General features: G+C 38.3%; 1 long non-coding RNA gene across 1 annotated transcript; it reads left to right on the top strand.

Moving 5' to 3' along the window:
* Window positions 1-887: 887 nt before the first annotated feature.
* Window positions 888-7,047, top strand: LOC122690711. The gene is made up of 3 exons (XR_006340084.1): window positions 888-1,037; window positions 4,695-4,697; window positions 7,037-7,047. It is a non-coding gene; the product is annotated as an uncharacterized LOC122690711 (long non-coding RNA).
* Window positions 7,048-20,590: the final 13,543 nt, after the last annotated feature.

Genomic DNA, 20,590 nt, shown 5'->3' with positions numbered 1-20,590 from the left:
TTTGGTTTCCTCAGGGTATATGCCTAGGACTGAGATTGCTGGGTCATATGGTAGAGGAGGAAATGGTAACTCACTCCAGTATTCTTGCCTGGAAAATTCCATGGATGGAGGAGCCTGGTAGGCTACAGTCCATGGGATCACAAAGAGTCGGACACAACTGAGTGACTTCAATTTCTTTCTTTCCATAGTTCCTGTTGGAGAAGGAAATGGCAACTCATTCCAGTGTCCTTGCCTGGAGAATCCCATGGATGGAGGGGCCTGGTGGGCTGCAGGCTATGGGGTTCCAAAGAGTCAGACATGACTAAGTAACTAACACACACAAACATGGTGGTTTTATTCTTTGTTTTTAAGGAAACTCCATACTGTCTTCCATTGTTGCTGTATCAATTTACATTCCCACCAACAATGCAGGAGTGTTCCCTATTCTCCACACCCTCTCCAGCATTTATTGTTTGTAGACTTTTTGATGAGGGCCATTCTGAACTGTGTGAGGTGATATCTCATTGTAGTTGTGATTTGCATTTCTCTAATAATGAGCAATGTTGAACATCTTTTCATGTGTTTGTTAGCCATCTGTGTGTCTTCTTTGGAGAAATGTCTGTTTAGGTTTTTTTCCCCACTTTTTGATTGGGTTGTTAGTTTTTCTGGTATTGAGTTGCATGAGCTGCTTGTATATTTTGGAAATTAATTTGTCAGTTGTTTCATTTGCTATTATTTTCTCCTATTCTGAGGGTTGTCTTTTCACCTTGCTTATAGTTTCCTTTACTGTGCAAAAGCTTTTCATTTTAATCAGGTCCCACTTGTTTACTTTTATTTCCATTACTCATAGAGGGTCTTGCTTTGATTTATGTCATTGAGTGTTCTGCCTATGTTTTCCTCTAAGAGTTTTATAGTTTCTGGTCTTACATTTAGGTCTTTAATGCATTTTGAGCATATCTTTGTGGATGGTGTTAGGAAGTGTTCTAATTTCATTCTTTTACAAGTAGCTGTCCCGTTTTCCCAGTACTATTTACTGAAGAGGCCGTCTTTGCCCCATTGTCTTGCCTTTGTCTAAAATAAGGTACCCATAGGTGCATGGGGTTATTTCTGGGCTTTCTATCTTGTTCCACTGTTCTATATTTCTGTTTTTGTGCCAGTACCATACTGTCTTGATGACTGTAGCTTTATAGTATAATCTGAAGTCAGGAAGGTTGATTCCTTCAGCTCCATTCTTCTTTATCAAGACTGCTTTGGCTATTCGGGGTCTTTTGTGTTTCCATATGAATTGTGAAACTTTTTGTTCTAGATCTGTGAAAAATGCCATTGGTATTTTGATAGAGATCACATTGAATCTGTAGATTGCATTTGGTAGTACTGCCATTTTCACAATATTGATTCTTCCTACACAGGAACATGGAATATCTCTCCATCTGTTTGTCATCTTTGATATCTTTCATAGTGTCTCATAATTTTCTGTGTAGAGTTCTTTTGTCTCCTTAGGTAAGTTTATTCCTAGATATTTAATTCTTTTTGTTGCAATGGAGAATGGGATTGTTTCATAAATTTCTATTTCTGATTTTTCATTGTTAGTATATAGAAATGCAAATAACTTTTGTGTATTGATTTTGTATCCTTCAACTTTGCTAAAATCACTTATTAGCTCTTAAAATTTTCTGATACTATCTTTAGGGTTTTCTATGTACAGTATCATGTCATCTGCAAACAGTGAGAGCTTTACTTCTTTTCTGATCTGGATTCATTTATTTGATTTTCTTCTCTGATTGCTGTAGCTAGGACTTCCAAAACTATGTTGAATAACAGTGGTGAAAGTGGACACCCTTGTCTTATTCCTTTCAGAATACTTTCAGTTTTTCACCATTGAGAATAAAGTTTGCTGTAGGCTTATCATATATGACCTTTGAGGTAGATTCCTTCTACACCCATTATTTGAAGAGTTTTAATCATAAATGAGTGCTGAATTTTATCAAAGTCTTTTTCTGCATCTATTGCAATTATCATATGGTTTTTATCTCTCAATTTGTTAATATGGTGTATCACATTGATTGATATGTGTATATTAAAGAATCCTTGCATCTCTGGAATGAATCCAACTTGATCATGGTGTATGAGCTTTTTGATGTGTTGCTGAATTCTGTTTGCTAAAACTTTGTTGAGGATTTTGGCATCTATGTTCGTCAGTGATATTGGCCTGAAGTTTTCTTTTTTTTCTGCTGTATTTGTCTGGTTTAGGTATCAGGGTTATGGTGGCCTCATAGGATGAGTTTGGAAGTGTTCCTTCCTCTGCAGTTTTTTGGGAGAGTTTAGAAGGATAGGCATTCACTCTTCTCTAAATGCTTGATAGAATTCTCCTGTGAAGCCATCTGGTCCTGGTTTTTGTTTTTTTGGGAGATTTTTGATCACAGCTTCAATTTCATTGCTTGTAATTGGGTTGTTCAAAATTTCTATTTCTTCCTGGTTCAATCTTGGAAGACTGAACTTTCTAAGAATCTGTCCATTTCTTCGAAGTTATCGATTTTATTGCCATATAGTTGTTCATAATAGTCTTTTATAATCCTTTGTATTTCTGCATTGTCTGTTGTAACTTCTTTTTCATTTCTAATTTTGTTGATTTGATTTTTCTCTCTTTTTTTTCTTGATGAGTCTGGCTAAAAGCTGGTCAATTATGTTTACCTTCTCAAAGAACCAGATTTTTGTTTTATTAATCTTTACTATTGCTTCTTTCACTTCTTTAAAATTTCTGCTTGGATCTTAATGATTTCTTTCCTTCTACTAATTTTTTGGGGTTTTTTGTTCTTCTTTTTCCAATTGTTTTAGGTGCAAAGTTAGGTTGCCTATTTGATGTTTTTCTTGTTTCTTGAGGTAGGATTGTATTGCTATAAACTTCCTTCTTAGAACTGCTTTTGCTGCACCCCATAGGTTTTGAGTTGCCGTGTTTTCATTGTCATTTGTTTCTAGAATTTTTTTGATTTCCCATTTGATTTCTTCATTAACCTGTTCTGTATTTAGAAATGTGTTGTTTAATCTCCATGTGTTTGTGTTTCTCACAGTTTTTTTTCTTTTAATTGATATCTAGTCTCATAGCATTGTGGTCAGAGAAGATGCTTGACACAATTTCAATTTTCCTAAATTTACTGAGGTTTGATTTGTGATGCAAGATGTGGTCTATCCTGGAGAATGTTCCATGTGCATTTGAGAAGGTGTATTCTTTTGCATTTTGATGGAATGTCCTGAAGATGTCAATGAGATACATCTCAACTAATGTATCATTTAAGAATTGTGTTTCCTTCTTAATTTTCTGTTTTGATGATCTATCCATTGGTATGAGTGGAGTGTTAAAGTCTCCTACTATTATTGTGTTACTGTCAATTTCTCCTTTTATGTCTGTGTTTGTCTTATGTATAGAGGTGCTTCTATGTTGGCTGCATAGAATTTTACGTTTGTTATGTCCTCCTCTGAGATTGATACCCTGGTCATTTGTAGTGTCCTTCCTTATTTCTTGTAGTCTTCTTTATTTTAAGGTCTATTTTGTCTGATATGAGGATTGCTACTCCAGTTTTCTTTTGCTTCCCATTTGCATGGAATATATTTTTCCATCCTCTCAATTTCAGTCTATATGTGTCTTGAGGTCTGAAGTGGGTTTCTTAGAGACACCATATATATGCATCTTGTTTTTGTATCCCTTCAGCCAGTCTGTGTCTTTTGGTTGGAGCATTTAATCCATTTACATTTAAAGTAACTATTGGGAAAAAAAAAATAAGCTAACTATTTATATATATATAAATAGTTATATATATAATATATATATATATTATATATATATATATATATTCCTATTGCCATTTTCTTAATTATTTGGGGTTGATTTTATAGATCTTTTTCCTTCTCTTGTTATTTCTTGACTATATAAGTCCATTTAACATTTGTTGTAAAGCTGGTTTGGTGGTACTGAATTCTCTTAACTTTTACTTGTCTGAAAAACTTTTAATTTCTCCATCAGTTTTGAAGGAGATCCTTGCCAGGTACAGTAATCTTGGTAGTAGGTTTTTTCCTTTCAGTACTTTAAATATATCCTGCCATTCCCTTCTGGCCTGCAGAGTTTCTGCTGAAAGATCAGTTGTTAAGTGTATGGGGTTTCCCTTGTATGTTACTTGTTGCTTCTCCCTTGCTGATTTTAATATTCTTTCTTTGTGTGTAGTCCTTGTTAGTTTAATTAGTATGTGACTTGGCATGTTTCTCTTTGGGTTTATCCTGTATGGCACTCTTTGTGCCTCTTGGACTTGATTGGCTGTTTCCTTTTCCATGTTGGGGAAATTTTAAACTATAATCTCTTCAAAAATTTTCTCATACCCTTTCTTTTTCTCTTCGTCTTCTGGGACCCCTATAATTCAAATGTTGGTGTGTTTAATATGGTCCCAGATGTCTCTGAGATGGTCCTCAGTTCTTTTCATTCTTTTTTATTCTGCTCTACAGAAGTTATTGCCACCATTTTATCTTTCACCTCATGGATTTGTTCTTCTGCTTCAGATATTCTGCTATTGATTCCTTCTAGAGTATTTTTAATTTCAGTAATTGTGTAGTTGGTCTCTATGCTTATTCTTTAATTTTTCTTGGTCTTTGTTAATTGATTTTTCCATTTTCTCTATTTTTTTTTCCAAGGTTTCTGATCATCTTTATTATTCTGAATTCTTTTTCAGGTAGTTTGCCTATTTCCTCCTCATTTATTTGGACTTCTATGTTTCTAATTTGTTCCTTCATTTGTGTAGTATTTCTTTGCCTTTTCATTACTATTATTTTTTAACTTATTGTGTTTGAGGTCTCCTTTTCCCAGATTTCAAGGAAAGTTGAATTCTTTCCTTGAAGAAGTTTGAATTCTTTCTTCCTTTTGGTTTCTGCCTTCCTCAGGTTGTTTCAGTGGTTTGTATGGTGAGATCTGTGCTGAGTTTTGTTTGTTTTTCCTCTGATGGGCAAGGCTGAGTAAGTTGGTAATCCTGTTTGCTGATGTTTTGGTGTGTATTTTTGTTTTGTTTGTTGTTTAGATGAGAGGTCCTGTATAGGGTGCTACTGGTGGTTGGCTGATGCTGGGTCTTGTACTCAAGTGGTTTCCTTTGTGTGAGTTTTAACTATTTGATACTCCCTAGGGTTAGTTCTCTGGTAGTTTAGGGTCTTGGAGTCAGTGCTCCCACTCCAAAGGCTCAGTGCTTGATGTCTGGTCAGGAATGAAGATTCCACAAGTGGATTTTTATGGCATTAAGTGAGATTAAAACAAATAACCAAAAATGAGAAACCAAAGATGAACCCCAGACAAATGGCAGTTACAAAATCAGGCAAATAATAATTAAAATAATGGAATATACACATATACATATATACCCATGAGCAAAGTGAAAACAGTCCAACAAAAATACAGTAGATTGACCTGGTGAACAAAGTAAATCAAAAATTATATTTAACAGTTAAGAACAAAACTAACTAAAGCACAAACTGGAAACAAAACCAAAGCAAGGTGTCAAGTGGGGAATAAAGCAATGAAAACAAAACAAGTATGTTGAGAAGAAAGAAAAGAAAGAAAATAGATATGCAAAGTTAAATAGAGGTAGATGAAGAAGATTTATATACATCAAAGATTAACTGCAAGGGGAAAAGAACAGTAGGAAAGGCAAACAAAGGAATTCATGTATAAAAAATATAATAGGATTAAAAAGTTTAAAATTAAAATTATAAAAAAGAGAAAATGAAAAAAAAACATGGAAGAAGAAAGAAAAAAGAAAAAAAAAAAAAAAAGGAAACCACCACAGAATTGCAAAAGCCCAATGTAAAGGCAGGGGTTTATAACAAAAATAAAAAGTATGACTGAATATACACATACACATATACACCCTTAAGCAAAATTAAAACAGTCCAACAAAAATAAAGTACAATAAATTGATCCAGTGAACGAAGGGAACCAAAAATTATATCTGCCAGAACAAAACTAACTAAAGCACAAACTGGAAAACAATACTAAAGTGAGGTGCCAACTGGGAAATAAAGCAATGAAAATAAAACTAACAAATAAGTTGAGAGGAAAGTAGAGAAAGAAAGAATAGATATGCAAAGTTAATTAGCATTAGATAAAGAAGATTTATATATGTTAAAGATTAACTGCAAGGGGAAAAGAACAGTAGAAAAAGAAAACAAAGGAACAAATGTAGAAAAAATAATAATAGGTTTTAAAAATTAAAAATTAAAAAAAAAAGAAAAAACAGTGGAAAACTCCACAGAACTGCAAAAACCCAATGTAGAGACAGAGGTATATAACAACAATAAAAAATGTGACTGAGGAAAAAAAAAAAGCTCAAAAGTTTAATTGGGTTTCTTAGTGCCAATAAAATCCACAACTACAATGGGGGGTGGGGCAGAAAGAAAATGAAAAAAAAAAAAAAATCCAAAAGAATCTACCGAACAGGTCGAAAAATAAGAATAATAAATGTTTTTCTTGAGTCACTGCTGTCAGAATCTTTTCCCTCCCTGGAAGTCACAGTCTATCTTATCTCCCTAGGATGCCCTCCAACACTGTGCTGATCTCTGGACCTGCTGTGGGGGCAGCTCAGATCCTAATCTGGTCCTATTTCCGTGTGTTCTTGCCTCCAATGTATACAGCTGTCAGAACTAGTTCATTTTCTTTTGTGGGAGCTCTCAATGTCCTTTTATATTTCCATAGAGACAGAGTCTGCCTAGTTGAATGTGTGGATCTAATCTGCAGCTTGTACAGCAGGTGGGAAGGTTTTGGGTCTTCTTCCTTAGCCACACTGCGCTGGGTTTCAACTGTGGTTTTATTTCCACCTCTGCATGTGGGCCATCCACTGGGGTTTGCTCCCGAGGCTGCCCTGGAGGACTTGGGTCTGCCCCTGTGAGGGCCAGGGGTGGAGGTGGTGCAGCTGCTTGGGCCACAGGGGTTCTGGCAGCACCAGGCACTCAGGGGGGTTGGCAGCGAGGGCAGCAGGAAATATAGTGCTCTAGAAGGGTATGGCAACCAGGATTGACCAAAATGCTCCAGTATTCTTGCCTGGAGAACCCCTTCTCTGACAGAGAAGCTTGGCAGGCCAGTCCACAGGGTCGCAAAGAATCCGACACGACCAAAGTGACCCTGCATGCATAGACACAAGACTATGGCAGCTCTGCCCAAGAGAGTGTTGAGGTGAAGGTGTCACAGCTGCTTGGCTTGCAGGGATCCTGGCGGCATCAGCTGTGCAGGGACATGGACTGCCTCCGCAGCAGGAGTTATGGCCTTAACAGAGCCTTTATTCGAGCTTCTTGTAGCTGGTGATCAGAAGGCCAGTCTTTCTCCGTATCTCCACCTGTTCAGGCACGTAGAGGGCCCCCTTGCCTGGGGTCCTTCTCTGTAGTTTGGCATGTCAGGCACATAGAGGGGGCCCCTTGGCTGGAGTTCTAGTCTGTAGATCGGGCGCATCAGGCACTTAAAGGGGAGCCCTGGGTGGGGTCCTACTCTATAGTTCAGTGCATCAGGCGTTTGATGGGCTGCCTCTCTACTGTTCAACGGCTGATGCTGGTGTGTGGGGAGAGAGAGGCTATGGTGATGGGTCCACCCCCTACACATGACTCAGCAGTATTGCCTTGTTTCCATGGCTGCCTGGCTTTCCTCCACAGGCATTTCCCATAACAATCTCCTCCTTCACATCCCCTCAATCCGTCTCTCCACAGTCAACAGCAGCTCTCACCCTGGGATCACTCCACACTCCCCAAACTCCAGCTCCCAACCGCTGCGCCTTCCAGGGGACCAGCATTCCTGTCTGGGATATGTATAGCTGCAGCAAGGACTGTCTGGTTCTCATGCCCTTTAGGTTGCCACAGATCAGCTGTTTAACTCTCAGCCTTAAATGTTTCTCCTCTGACTCAGACAGTTACCCCGATGTGGGGATCGGACTCCTGCTTCAGTTCCCACACTTGCAGAAGGCAGGTCCAGTCCTACTAACACTCCTGTTTTCCCCCTAGTTCCTTCATCCCACTGAGTTTTGCATGGTTCTATATATTCTTTTCCAGTGTTCAGGTACTCCTGTCCGCTCTCAGCTGGTGTTCTGCATGCACTTCTGTGTCTGAGGGTGTATTCCTTGTGTATCTGTGTAGAGAGATGTACTCCATGTCCACCTACTCCAACGCCATCTTCATATGTTCTGCCTGCAATATCTTCCAAACCTCTCTTCTCCTTTCAAAAATCAACTGAGGGGCTTCATCCAATGGCTAAGACTCCACACTTGTTCAGAGTGTGGAATGCCCAGGTTTGATCCCTGATCAAGGAACTAGATCCCACATGCCACAGTAAAGCCCTGGCACAGCCAAATAAATACTTAAAAAAATTCAACCAAGAGTCACCTTCTCCGGAAAGTCTCTAACGAATACCAGGTGCCATGTTGGGCAGGCTTTCCACCTGCCACCATGACTCCTAATGCAAGACATAGAAAGGTCTCAGTAGTGCTTCTCAACCTAAGCTGTACTAGTCCACTGGCAAGTGTGTCTTCCATCTATTTGGTAAATCATTAAAAATGTCGGCTTGCTTCCAGTCAATATGCAAGCCAGTAACTACACATAGCGTCTAGTGAGGGAGAGGAAAAGAAGGCAGTTGCAGTCAAGTGGAATGATTGCTATGACAGGTGTGACACAGAATGCCACAGGACAATACCACAGCACTCCACGCCTGTAGACTTCTCCCTACACACTCAAGACTTAGGTGACTGCTCCCCTCCAGAAGCCATCACTGGGTTGTCTATATGCCTCTACATATGGGCTTAACTGAACTTTGACAGTAAGCTCTACAGCCATTTCCATAGCAGTATTTTTTCCAACTGTAGACATTTTCACATCCATTTATTTTATACTTACCATGTCTATATGCTTTGTTAAGAATGGAGAATAAGGGGCTTTTCTGGTGGCTCAGTGGTAAAGAATCTGCCTGCCAACGCAGGAGACCTGGGTTCAATCTCTGATCCAGGAAGACCCCACATGCTACGGAGCAACTAAGCCCATGTGCTACAACTATACAGCCTGTGCCCCAGAGCCCGCGAAGCACACTACTGATGCCTGCATGGCCTGGAGCCTGTGCTCTGCAACGAAAGAAGCCACCACAACGAGAAGCCTGCGCACTGCAACCAGAGAGTAGCCCCTACTTTCCACGACTAGAGAAAAGACTGTGCAGCAGCAAAGACCCAGCGCAGCCAGAGTGAAATAAAATTTTTAAAAAGAGTCACCTGTTTAAAAAAAAGAGAGAGAAGAAGAAAGTGTGGAAAATAAATAAGGCCACATTGCCTCTAGCCTCAGGTTAATTGCATGTGTTAAGCTCATCATGATAATATTTGCTGAAACACACCCATCATTTATGTCAGCTATTAATGTGGATTATATCACCCAGTCTTCACATCATCCTTATACAATCGTCACTATCTTACAGATGAGGAAACTCCAGTTGCAAAAAATAGTCCCATTGGTCCAAAGTCACACATAAGTAGCCCCTTGATTACAAACCTGTGTAGTCTGACTCCAGAGTGCACACTTGTTTCCATTAAGCCATCTTTCCTGCAGTTTTATTTCACTGTGACATTCTACTGTGTCTTAGACTGAAGTTTTATTCTAAGTCCATCATTTCTGGAGAGGTAAGATATCAGAGGTTCTAGGATCAAAATGCCTGGCTTTGAATCCTGCTATAAATAAATCTAGGTAGCTTTGCATATTTCATTCAAACTCCTTGTGCTTTTGCTTAGTCACTGGCACCATGGGAATAATAACCACATGTAACTTAAGTTGCTAACAGGGCTTAGCAAATATTAAGCACTCTCCTCTGGTTATCATCACTACTACTGCTATGATTATTACTATACAATTATTACTTCTACTAACAGAGCACTGCAGCCACCATGACTGATTCGTGAGCCTTCAGTAAACCAATTAGAACAGTTTTCAAATTGTTAAAATGTGCACTTAAATCCTCCATGTTTTCCTTTTAAGGTTTCTATGAGGATGAAAATAAAAGATGAATATAATATTACTTCAAGTTCTCAGAATCTACACTAACAAAGTACCTGTATCATTCCATTTTTCATTTTTACTGATGTACATCTCTTTTCTTATTTTGTGAGATGCTGAAAGATACCTCATGAGACAGTACCAGCATGCCAAACTCGGAAGGAAAAATCCTCAACTAATTCCATTCATGTATCCATGACATCAGGTTACCATAGGAAGGGCACATAAAATAAAATAAAGGAAATAGAACAGCATCTCCCAAGAATCAGGATCTGGAATATATTTAAATTGCTATTATTATTTAATGCCTGCTCCCTGCCTGGTTATGGAAAAATGCCCTGGATCCTAAATATACACTGGGCCCAACTAGCAAGGGGATATAATTTTCATTGATTGAGGAAAGATTTCTTCTATGCCAGGAACTTTTATCTGTGTTCACTTTTTTTTCTTAACCCTATCTTCTTTATAACCCCTTTTATAATTCCTGATGTGTTGACCCCCTTTTCATCTGATAAACTTCCAGCTCTGTGAGATGAAACAAGTATTATAAAGACATCTTAACAAATGGCAAAGTTTGGCAAAAACAATGGCTAATGAATGGTTCAAAACAGGTATGTGGAGGATACTTGAAAATAGGTATTAATACATATAAATAGGTAGGTAGACAGATCAGTTGATCAATAGATCTTAAAATCCTTCTAAGTTCTAGGACACAACATCCAAATATGATGTTAACTTGAATGTTGTGATCCTACAACAGCAAAATGTCTAAAGCCTTATCACTCTGTATGTTGGTTTCTTAGTCATGCTTACTTTGTTTCCTTTCAGTCATTAGAAGGATAACAAATGTTCATTATAGAAAATGTGGGTAGGTAAGCATTGTCATATTCTTCAGCACTATTTTACAAGTTGCTGGTATCTATTCTACTCTATTATATTTGTGTGCTATATTCTATTCTTGTTAAATTAAGATACTCCTACACCTTGTCTCCTTTTCTCCAGTTTACTTTGGCAATTTTATGACAAACTTTTTATAGACAAGATTCTAGTAACTTTATAGCTTTCTACTCTGAGAATTGATAATTATCTAATTCACCATTACTCTTTCATTGTTTCCAATTTATAAACTGTTTTATAACTTAAGCTGTCATTCAAGTCTCTGTTATTCAAAGATTTTCCTGTATCCATATTATTTGGGGCTTCCTTTGTGGCTCAGATGGTAAAGAATCTGCCTGCAGTGCAGGAAACCCTGGGTTTGATCCCTGGGTTGGGAAGATCCCATGGAGAAGGGAATGGCAACCCACTCCAGTATTCTTTTCCTGGGAAATTCAATGGACAGGGGAGCATGGCAGGCTATAGTCTATGGGGTCACAGAGTCGGACAACACTGACCGATGAACACTTTTACCTCATATTATAAAAGAATAGATTCCTGAGAATTAAAAATGAGAAGCATTTGAACATTTTTAATGTCTTCATATATATTATCAAATTGTTTTTCTATAAACAGTAATCATTGATCAGGAGGATCAATGGATAGAGGTACATTTCAGAGAGAGGGGTAAGGTGGAAAAGGTGAGGACAAAATAAAAGAGGATAAATTCTGAGAAATCTGACAGTGTATTTAGGACCAAAGTATGGGAAGTCAGGGAGAAATATTAGAAAATTTCAATTAACATTAGTTTCAAATTCACAGCCAAATGGAATCTCAAGAATATAAAATATACCATGTTGTCAAATTTGAGTCATATATCGTGAAAGAAAGTGAGTGAAGGGATTATCACCACTGTGTTCTCTCCAAATCCATCAGAGGGGAGACACTGGGAAGTTCAAGTTTTACATCATATGTTCATATTGGTTTTGATTGATAGGATTCATCTTTCAGTATAAAGATGGCTTGCCTGCTTTACTGACCTGCATTTGAGCCAGGGCTTATTTAACTGATGAAATGGCAGCTCTCTCACAAAACATATGAAAATAACAATATCAATATTATGACTAGTTTTGTTAACCCAGAGTGATCAAATATTCTAACAAGTGAAACTTGACACCAGCAAGATACTGATTTCTTTGCAGTTCCAAATTATACCGATAAAGATAAAAATTATATTTGTTTCAAAACTTAAGAAATGACTAATAAACAATGTGCTAATTCTACAAGATTTTTCTAATATTTCTCTGAAAGTAAAGTATCTTCCATCCATTACAATTCCAGAACTTCCCTGAGACTTCCCCCTCCCCCCAGGCTTGTATTAATATTTCTGGAACTTGATGTTTTAAGAATAACTATAGTTAAGAGTCGCAGATGACATTATTTGATTAACAAATGTGACCCTATAGAAAATCATCTCAATCGTTTCAGGATGGAAACTGAAGTACATGGTAAACGGAGATAAATAGGAGCATTCATGAATGTGTTAAACATATATGCACTGAGATCAAAATTACAGAATATAAAATTATGGATATTCTCTGCTTTGGATGAGCTCACATTTTAATGATAATTACAGGTAAGACTTATAAACCCTGTGGTTTTTAAGACTATTAGAATTAAGCACCTCATCTTGTTTCTTATATGCTATGCATCTCTCATGGTAGAATCTATAGGTTTCTAAAAAACCCAAGAGAAGGGCCATCTAACACAGCCTGAGCAGTTGAGAAAGCTTTTCCAGAGGGCAGGTGATGGCTGAGCTGATTATCCTGGCAACAATCACAGACCACAATCCAGGAAGTACAATGTGCAAAGTCATAGAGGTGTCAAGGGTTTATAGGAGGTAACGAATTCAGCACTTTTGAAAAGTTTGAGGTGAGAAACATGAGGTCAAATGACGAATGAGTGCTGCCAATTTGGAGTCTGTTTTGAAGTCAGTGCTGTGCTATGGAAAGATTTTATATAAGTGATAATCATAATTATGATAATATGGTCACAGACATGCAGGTGCATGCTTGGTCATGTCCAGCTGTTTGCAACCCCATGGAGTGCAGCCCACCAGGCTCCTCTATCCATGGAACTCTCGAGGCAAGAACACTGGAGTGGGTTGCCATTTCCTCCTCCTGGGGCCAATCTTTCCACCCCAGGTATTGGACCCACGTCTCCTACCTCTCCTGCATTGGCAGGTAGATTCTTTTACTACTTGAGCCACCTGGGACACAATCATATTGACATGTAAAAAGCTCTCCACAGTGGAGCTGTAGACATTAAATTTGGAATGTTTGGCGATTTGAGAATGTCATCAGGGTAATTCACTACTAGGCTAGTTTAATGGTTCAAATGAGATATAATGGGACGTTTTCCCATGGGAATAAAAGGAAGTGCAAAGAAGAGGAGATACATGAAAGATATTTATTATCACAGGCATTTTACAAGTTTCTTTCAAAAAGCTTAGTTCTTTAAATCCCACAGATTTACATTTGGGCATCTTTCAAAACAGGGGCTGCCAAAATGAGAAAGAGTGAAAGCTAAATTGCCTTCAACTTAGAAGGATTTTTTTTTTTCCCCAGCTCTAATTTGCCTATGTTTGGTATGGAATTAGGTATTGAAATCCACTCAAGTTTCTAATTTTCAGCTTCCTTGCACCCACACAGCCTCACAGCTGTGAGTTTGCTAATATAATGGATTTCCAGTTAAATCTAACAAGGGGCTCACTACACAAATATTCTCAGATGTTATGTTTCTATATAAATAAAACCTAGATCAAAATGTGGATACAAGTAAACTTAAAAGCCTATATTTTAACAGAATGATTCTTAAAATTATTCTAGTATGTTGTTCAGTCACCCAGTTGTGTCTGACTCTTTGCAACCTCAGGGACTCCAGCACTTCAGGCTTCCCTGTCCCTCACCATATCCCTGAGCTTGTTCAAACTCATGTCCATTGAGCTGGTGATGCCATCCAACCATCTCATCCTCTGTTGTCCCCTTCTCCTTTTGCCTTCTATCTTTCCCAGCATCAGGGTCTTTTCTAATGAGTTGGCTCTTCGCATCAGGTGGCCAAAGTATTGGAGTTACAGGATCAGTCCTTCTGATGAATATTCAGTATTGATTTCCTTTAGGATTGACTGGCTTGATTTCCTTGCAGTCTAAGGGACTCTCAAGAGTCTTCTCCAACACCACAGTTCAAAAGCATCAGTTCTTTGGTGCTCAGCCTTCTTTATGGGCCAACTCTCATATCCATACATGACTACTGGAAAAACCATAGCTTTGACTATACAGACCTTTGTCAGCAAAGTAATGCCTCTGATTTTTAATATGCTGTCTAGGTTTGTCAGAGCTTCTCTTCCAAGCATCAAGCAAACTTAAAGGTCTATATATTAATAGAATGATTCTTAAAATTATTTTAATATGTAGTCATGGCCAAGTTGTTACAAAGTTAATGCATTTGACATACAGAGAATGGATTGGGTCTTACCTGGTGGTCCCGTGGTTGAGAACCCACCTCACAATGCCAGGGATGTGGGTTTGATCCCTAGTGGGGGAACTAGGACCCCACATGCCACGAGGTAACTAGGCCCATGCATCACAACTACGGAGCCCGTGTGCTGCAACAAAAGACCCAAAGCAGCCAAATAAAAAAACAAAGAGAAAGACAAGATGGGAATGGTAAATTAATCACTTGGCACTACCAGACTCTAGTAGTGTGGTCCTTAGGTGTTATCTAGTCTAAACAATAAACAGAGGTAGGTTAAACAAATGTGGAAACAATTTTAAAAAGACACTTCTGACTGATGATCCTGGAATCAGCTCCCCTGTGTGTCAAAGTTAGAGCGTTTCTCTCTGAAAGCCTGATTTAAATACCAGATAAACATTCAAATCTAATTAATCATTCTGGGCCATACCACATGTTGACAGTATGAGAATATCTGGGGCTTGATGTCTACAACCCTGGATTATAATTAAAAGTGTACTAGGGAATTCCCCCATACGCCAGAATTTGATAGCCTGCAATGCAGGAGACCCAGGTTCAATCCTTGGGTTAGGAAAATCCCCTGGAGAAGGGAATGCAAATTGTCTGGTCAATGCCACAGAAGGAGAAGCCTGGCAGGCTATAGTCCATGGAGTCGAAAAGAGTCGGACACAACTGAGCGATTTTCACTTTCACTCTAAGACCATAGGGAACCCTCATCTCTCTAAATTTATTTGAATTTATGATTTCATTGTAAAAGTTCTTGGTGGCTTTATACAGAACATATATTTTTTAAATTGAATGAACGCTTTGAAAGATTCCCACTCCTATTACTCAAAACTGCTTAAAAGGATAAGACAGAAGATTTATCCATGTGGTTAAGTGTGGATGTGTGGCTAGGTGTATAGAGGGGCAGCCAGTAATGTATTCGTGTCTGTGTTTCCCTAGTGCCTAGCACAAAGCCCGAGGCATGGCAGGTATCCAGTAAATGTGTGAAATGAATTAACTGATTTGACAGTCAGTGACTTTCCTCTCAGTAGAGAAGTTGTGGAGGGAAGTTTCAGCTTCTGAAGTGAAGCCTTGAATGTTCCCAATAATGAACACTGCAGTCATCTCTTGATGGGAATGGGAAGAAATTTGTTTACAGGCATTTTGTAAGGCATTATATATACATATCTTGGGGGTGGGGGGGGGAATGAAGTAATGGCTTGGCCATTGCTCTATTTAAATAGCTGGGCTCCATTATTTTGTGTGCAGGATTGCTGTGTACCTCTAGATGGTGCTGCTGGTTCACAACTAAGTTGTCACAATATCCAAACCCAAGGCAGAAGAAAGTGTTCTGACCTCTGAGGAGCTGTCTCTACATCTGTGACTCTGCCTGTTGTTGATTTGCAGAAGTTGTATTTGAAAATGCTTCCACCCGGCCAATTCTGGTAACCTCTCCTTCCTACTCTCCCCTCATTATCTTTGTTTTCAAATTAAGGAATCTGTTTTAAGATATTCTTAATAGAATTTCTAATTATGTTTATGCTCTTTTTGTTGATGGCATGCAGAATGAAAGAGATAACTGATCCATGCTAGGAAAAAGCTGTTTCTACCTGCAAATATTCCATGTTGAACTTGATACATATGGAACTCCACACTTACACATGCTATACATAACTTTGTATAAGCTATATGATCCTTCTGAGTTCAACTGGAATCATTTTTTAAAAGGAACATTGTAACACTGGAAACACAGCATTACTGAAATAGAAACAGCCAGGGCTGAAAAGGATGTAGCATATGCAGACTGCTCTGTTCTCTCACTCTCTGGATAGGCAGCAGTGTTTTTGCGTGGTACTCTTCCTGGGTTAGCTACATCTGGGATCAGAATTCATTCCCAACACAGACATGAAGAGGGATAACTGTCTGAATATACTGTAAACTATTCACTAACCCTAACCTCACATAATACAATTTTTTTTATGGTAGTTGTTTGAAATCTGAAGAATGTAAGAGTCTTGCCCGTATTTTCATGATACAAGGAACAGAACTTGAAAAATAGAGCCTAGATATACTGACCCCTTTTGAAGAGCTTGTAAGTCATGCTGTCTATAGTCTGTTTTATCTTTAAAATTCCAAGCCAGAGTCTCAAACTGTTAATGCATGATCTAGGAAAAAGGTAGCAATTCATTCACTGATCAATACGGACTTATTCAGCAGCTACTGTGAGCTCAAAACTACATCGAATAAACTGTGCTAAAGAGATAAAGGGAATGACTCTTGCTTCCATAAGTTATTACTATTGCAGAAAAGAATGACCATAAAAAGTTTTCCTGTGGACATAACTATTTCGCACCTACTGCTACAAGAGACATGCAATAGAAAGAAATGTGCACTGGGCACAGTGGGAGACCATGTGATATGATAGGAATATGTACCAGACGCGTAATGAATGCTGCCTTGATGGGGAACAAAGGCAACACTTAGATTCAGTTCAATGAAACTAACAGATTATATGGGTTGTTTTTGTTTTTCAAGAATGAGGATGAAGTTACTGGACACACAGGAGGTAGATGAGTGCATATATTTAGGTCTTAAAAATGTAAAAATAATAATAACTGCAGCACACACGCACCTGGTGTACCCGTGTGATGTGGATTTCGTTTAATTCTAACAAAACTACCGCTGTGACTACCAGTGTGCCCACTACTTCCCATTTTAGAGGTCTGAACATCAAGACTCAGCAACGCAAAGAGGTTTACTCAAGATCACATAACCAGCTGCAGAGATAGTTTTAAAGCTCATGCCTTCAGCCTCTGCATTAGAGACTGTCTGATTGCCTTTCAATCAGAATCAAGGAGGCGAGTGATGAAATACCTGTGCTAGTCCATGACAAATTTCATGTTTCAGTTTCACAAACAGGACTTGGGATGTGTCCTTGAATCAGAGGGCAGGGAATACCCTTGAAAGAAGTGACGGAGGTCACAGAGCTCAGAGGGGCATTGAACTTCCCAGTACAGCAAGGCTAACATCACTTATAGCTTCAGTAAGTTTGGTGGCCGAAGAAAAGCAGGAGATACCTCATCACTGATGCAAACTCATGGAATTAGAAATTCAAACTTCGGTTTCAGAAAAAAAAAGAATCAATAGGAAGGGCAGGAGCCTAAGCATATGAGTAGCTGGGTGTAAAATGTTAAAAATTCCAGAACCAATGCTAAAAAGTAGCTAATTCTAGAAAATTTACTCCACGTTTTAGGGGCAGAGTAGGTTCAATCTGCAGGTGCCAATAGGCAGAGACCAATGCCTTCATTTCAGATCTTTCTATGGTTCTAAAATATTCAAAAGCTATGTAATCTTAGCATAAGGTCATGAAGGAAAGGGGAAAAGAACATGGGTAAAGAGATCTACCTACAGGGATTCTCCATATGGTATACTGAAGCCAAGCTAATGTCTCTGTTAACTTTCTTTAAGCTTCTCATCTCTTTCCACATCTGCAGCAATTACAACTATGCCTGGAACAAAGAAAGTGCCCACCAGGTAAGTTGAATGTGTGACATGGTCAGTTTGCAATCCTTCATCTATTCAATAAATATGTAGTCAGCATCTTCTATAGTGAATACACTGTTATAGTCACTGGGGCTTAAAGAGTACTGCTCAGGAGGCTTAAATATACATGGACATTTACACAGAAATTAAAAAAAAGTACTGTCAATAAACAGAAAGCAAAAAATCAAAGAAGGACTTTGAGTTTGGGGAAAGGGGAAAATGTGACTTCCTGAATCTAGAAAAATTCTGAAGTTCAACAAGAGATTAGAGTCTTAAGGAAAAATACTGAGTATGTACCAGTCAAGGCACATGAAAGAATGAGTTAGAGAAGAAATCGTTCGTGGTGGGTGGTGGGAGGACACATGGTTTCCTCTTATTCAGATTATTTACCTGGGGTAACTAGGAGCAGACTCACTCCTGAGCAATGCTATTCCTAGAGTCTCTTACTCTAAAAGACCATCATAATCCAATGATGCAATCCAGAGTCTTATATTTTTTTTAAAGAAGTTGTCTTGCTTCTCTTGCTCCCCTTTCTGTTCTTTGGATTAAAGAATAAAAGCTAGAGTGTATTTACGTATGAATTAACACTGTAAGTGCCTTTACATACTAAAGCATATCAACAAGCAATAGACACCCCAGCCAGAGCCTCCTGAAACCATGGATACATCACAGCCATTGGTTCCTTGAGATCCAGCCACTCCATCAATGTCATGCCCTGTGGGTCTCAGTAACATCACTGATTATTCATCCCACAGACCTGCTTGTCCCATCACCACTCTACACTGGGCACAGTTGCTCATTGTTCTCCACTGATTAGAATGGGTGATTTATAAATGGATGAGAAGGAGAAAAACAGACCAAGGCCATTACTTGCCGGTGGATTTTTCTAGTTACTTGACTCTTGGGTAATCAATCCTCTGTGGAGTCTCTCTTGTCCGCTTACTATTGGGATTTCTTTAAAGTGACTTTCTACACTGATAACTGGAACAAACTCCCTGTATGTCCAATTCTAAAAGACAGCTGAAATACCACATTTTCTGTGGTAGTATATGTCTCTAAATTTACTCTTAAACTGTCCTTTATGTGAAAACTATAACGTTTGATTCTAAGACTCTAACTTGACAGACTGAAAGGGCTATTTGTAAAGTGTGGGTAATATCAGATCAAGTATGTCACCTCTGAAACACTCAAACTAGCTCTGTCGGTTAATTGCTGATGGGCAAAAATTCAGAGTGTGCAAATGCTGTTAAATTCTATGGGGCAGGGGATTCCCTGGCGACCCAGAGGCTCAGACTCGCTGCTCTCAATGCAGGGGTCCTGGGTTCGCTTCCTGGTCAGGGAACTAGATCCCACAAGCCACAACTAAGACCTAGCACAGGCAAAGAAATAAATATAATTTAAAAAAATCTATGGTTTATCTGTGGATTAGTTTTCTGAGTTAAAACTGTCTTTAAACAGTGCCTTATATAAGGAACTCCTCTTAATAAGCCAAGAAGACAGAATAGGAAAGGAGAAGGTATATGGTATAATAGAGGAAGAAAAAAAAAAATGTGTGTTAATTTCCATTGTCAGTTTGACCCAAATAATTCTCAGATGGCCCCAGGGACTGGGACCTTTTTTGTGGCCCTGGTTTCTCACATAGCACATGACATAGGGCCGTGAACAAGGCAAGTGTTCATATGTAATAGCTGTAACAGTCACAGCATGCATGTCACCCCAAATCAAAGCCTAAAGAGAAGTGGGAATTTTAGAGGAAGGAAAAATTGCATTGATGAATATAGGTTCCTAACGTCTATTTCATTTGGTACAAGGCTATCAGTCTAACATCTCATAACCCTGAGATTTAGCAGATGAGCTCTTCCAAGGTATCTACGGACAAATATATCCATTTTAATTCAATAGTGGAAAAGAGAAACCATAGTTTATTATTTTACAAATAATTTAAAAGTTCCATCACAGAAACTACTGTAAGTTCAGCAAAACTTGAGGCTACTTTTTTTTAAAAAAAATCTTCCTTCTTACAAAAAAAGTAGTATTAATTTTCTGTATTTTTAAAACTTAGAATTTTTCTTTTGCAATTAGCAGCATGTAGATAGGTAAGTAACATACACCTATATATTAACTTCTGCATGTAGTTGATAGTTTCAACATCTTTTGAAAACTGTTTACATATAAATATGCTTTGCCCTTTCTTTCTCAGTATTGTCTGGAAAAATTACATTGGAGTAAGATATGTACCTTCCCATAGATATTCATTCTTCACAATCATGACAGTTTTGTAGACTTGCAGAAACCACAAGTTAATGAGTGAGATGTCAGATCCAATGAACTTGTTTAGAGACCTGATCACCTCTGCCCCCTGAAATAGGGACAGTTGTGGAAAAAACTAGTTATCTGTAAAAAGATTATAAAATTTGATCTGAAGGACAAAATGGATAAAGGGACTAGACAGATTTCTATAGGTTTTTTCTTTTCCGTTTTAAAAAAATCTTTTGGCCATACCACATAGCATGTGGAATCCTGGTTCCCAAGCAGGGATTGAATCCACATCCCCTTTATTGGCAGTGGACCACCACGGAAGTCCATGTCTAGGTTCTTGTTATAAATGAAACTCTAAGTTCAATTAAAAAGCAACAGAAGTTTG

The sequence above is a fragment of the Cervus elaphus genome, chromosome 4 (genome assembly GCF_910594005.1).
Source record: "Cervus elaphus chromosome 4, mCerEla1.1, whole genome shotgun sequence".
In the NCBI taxonomy this organism is placed as follows: Eukaryota; Metazoa; Chordata; class Mammalia; order Artiodactyla; family Cervidae; genus Cervus; species Cervus elaphus.
Note: the sequence above shows the minus strand (reverse complement) of the source record. Positions and strands in the feature narration are given on the sequence as shown.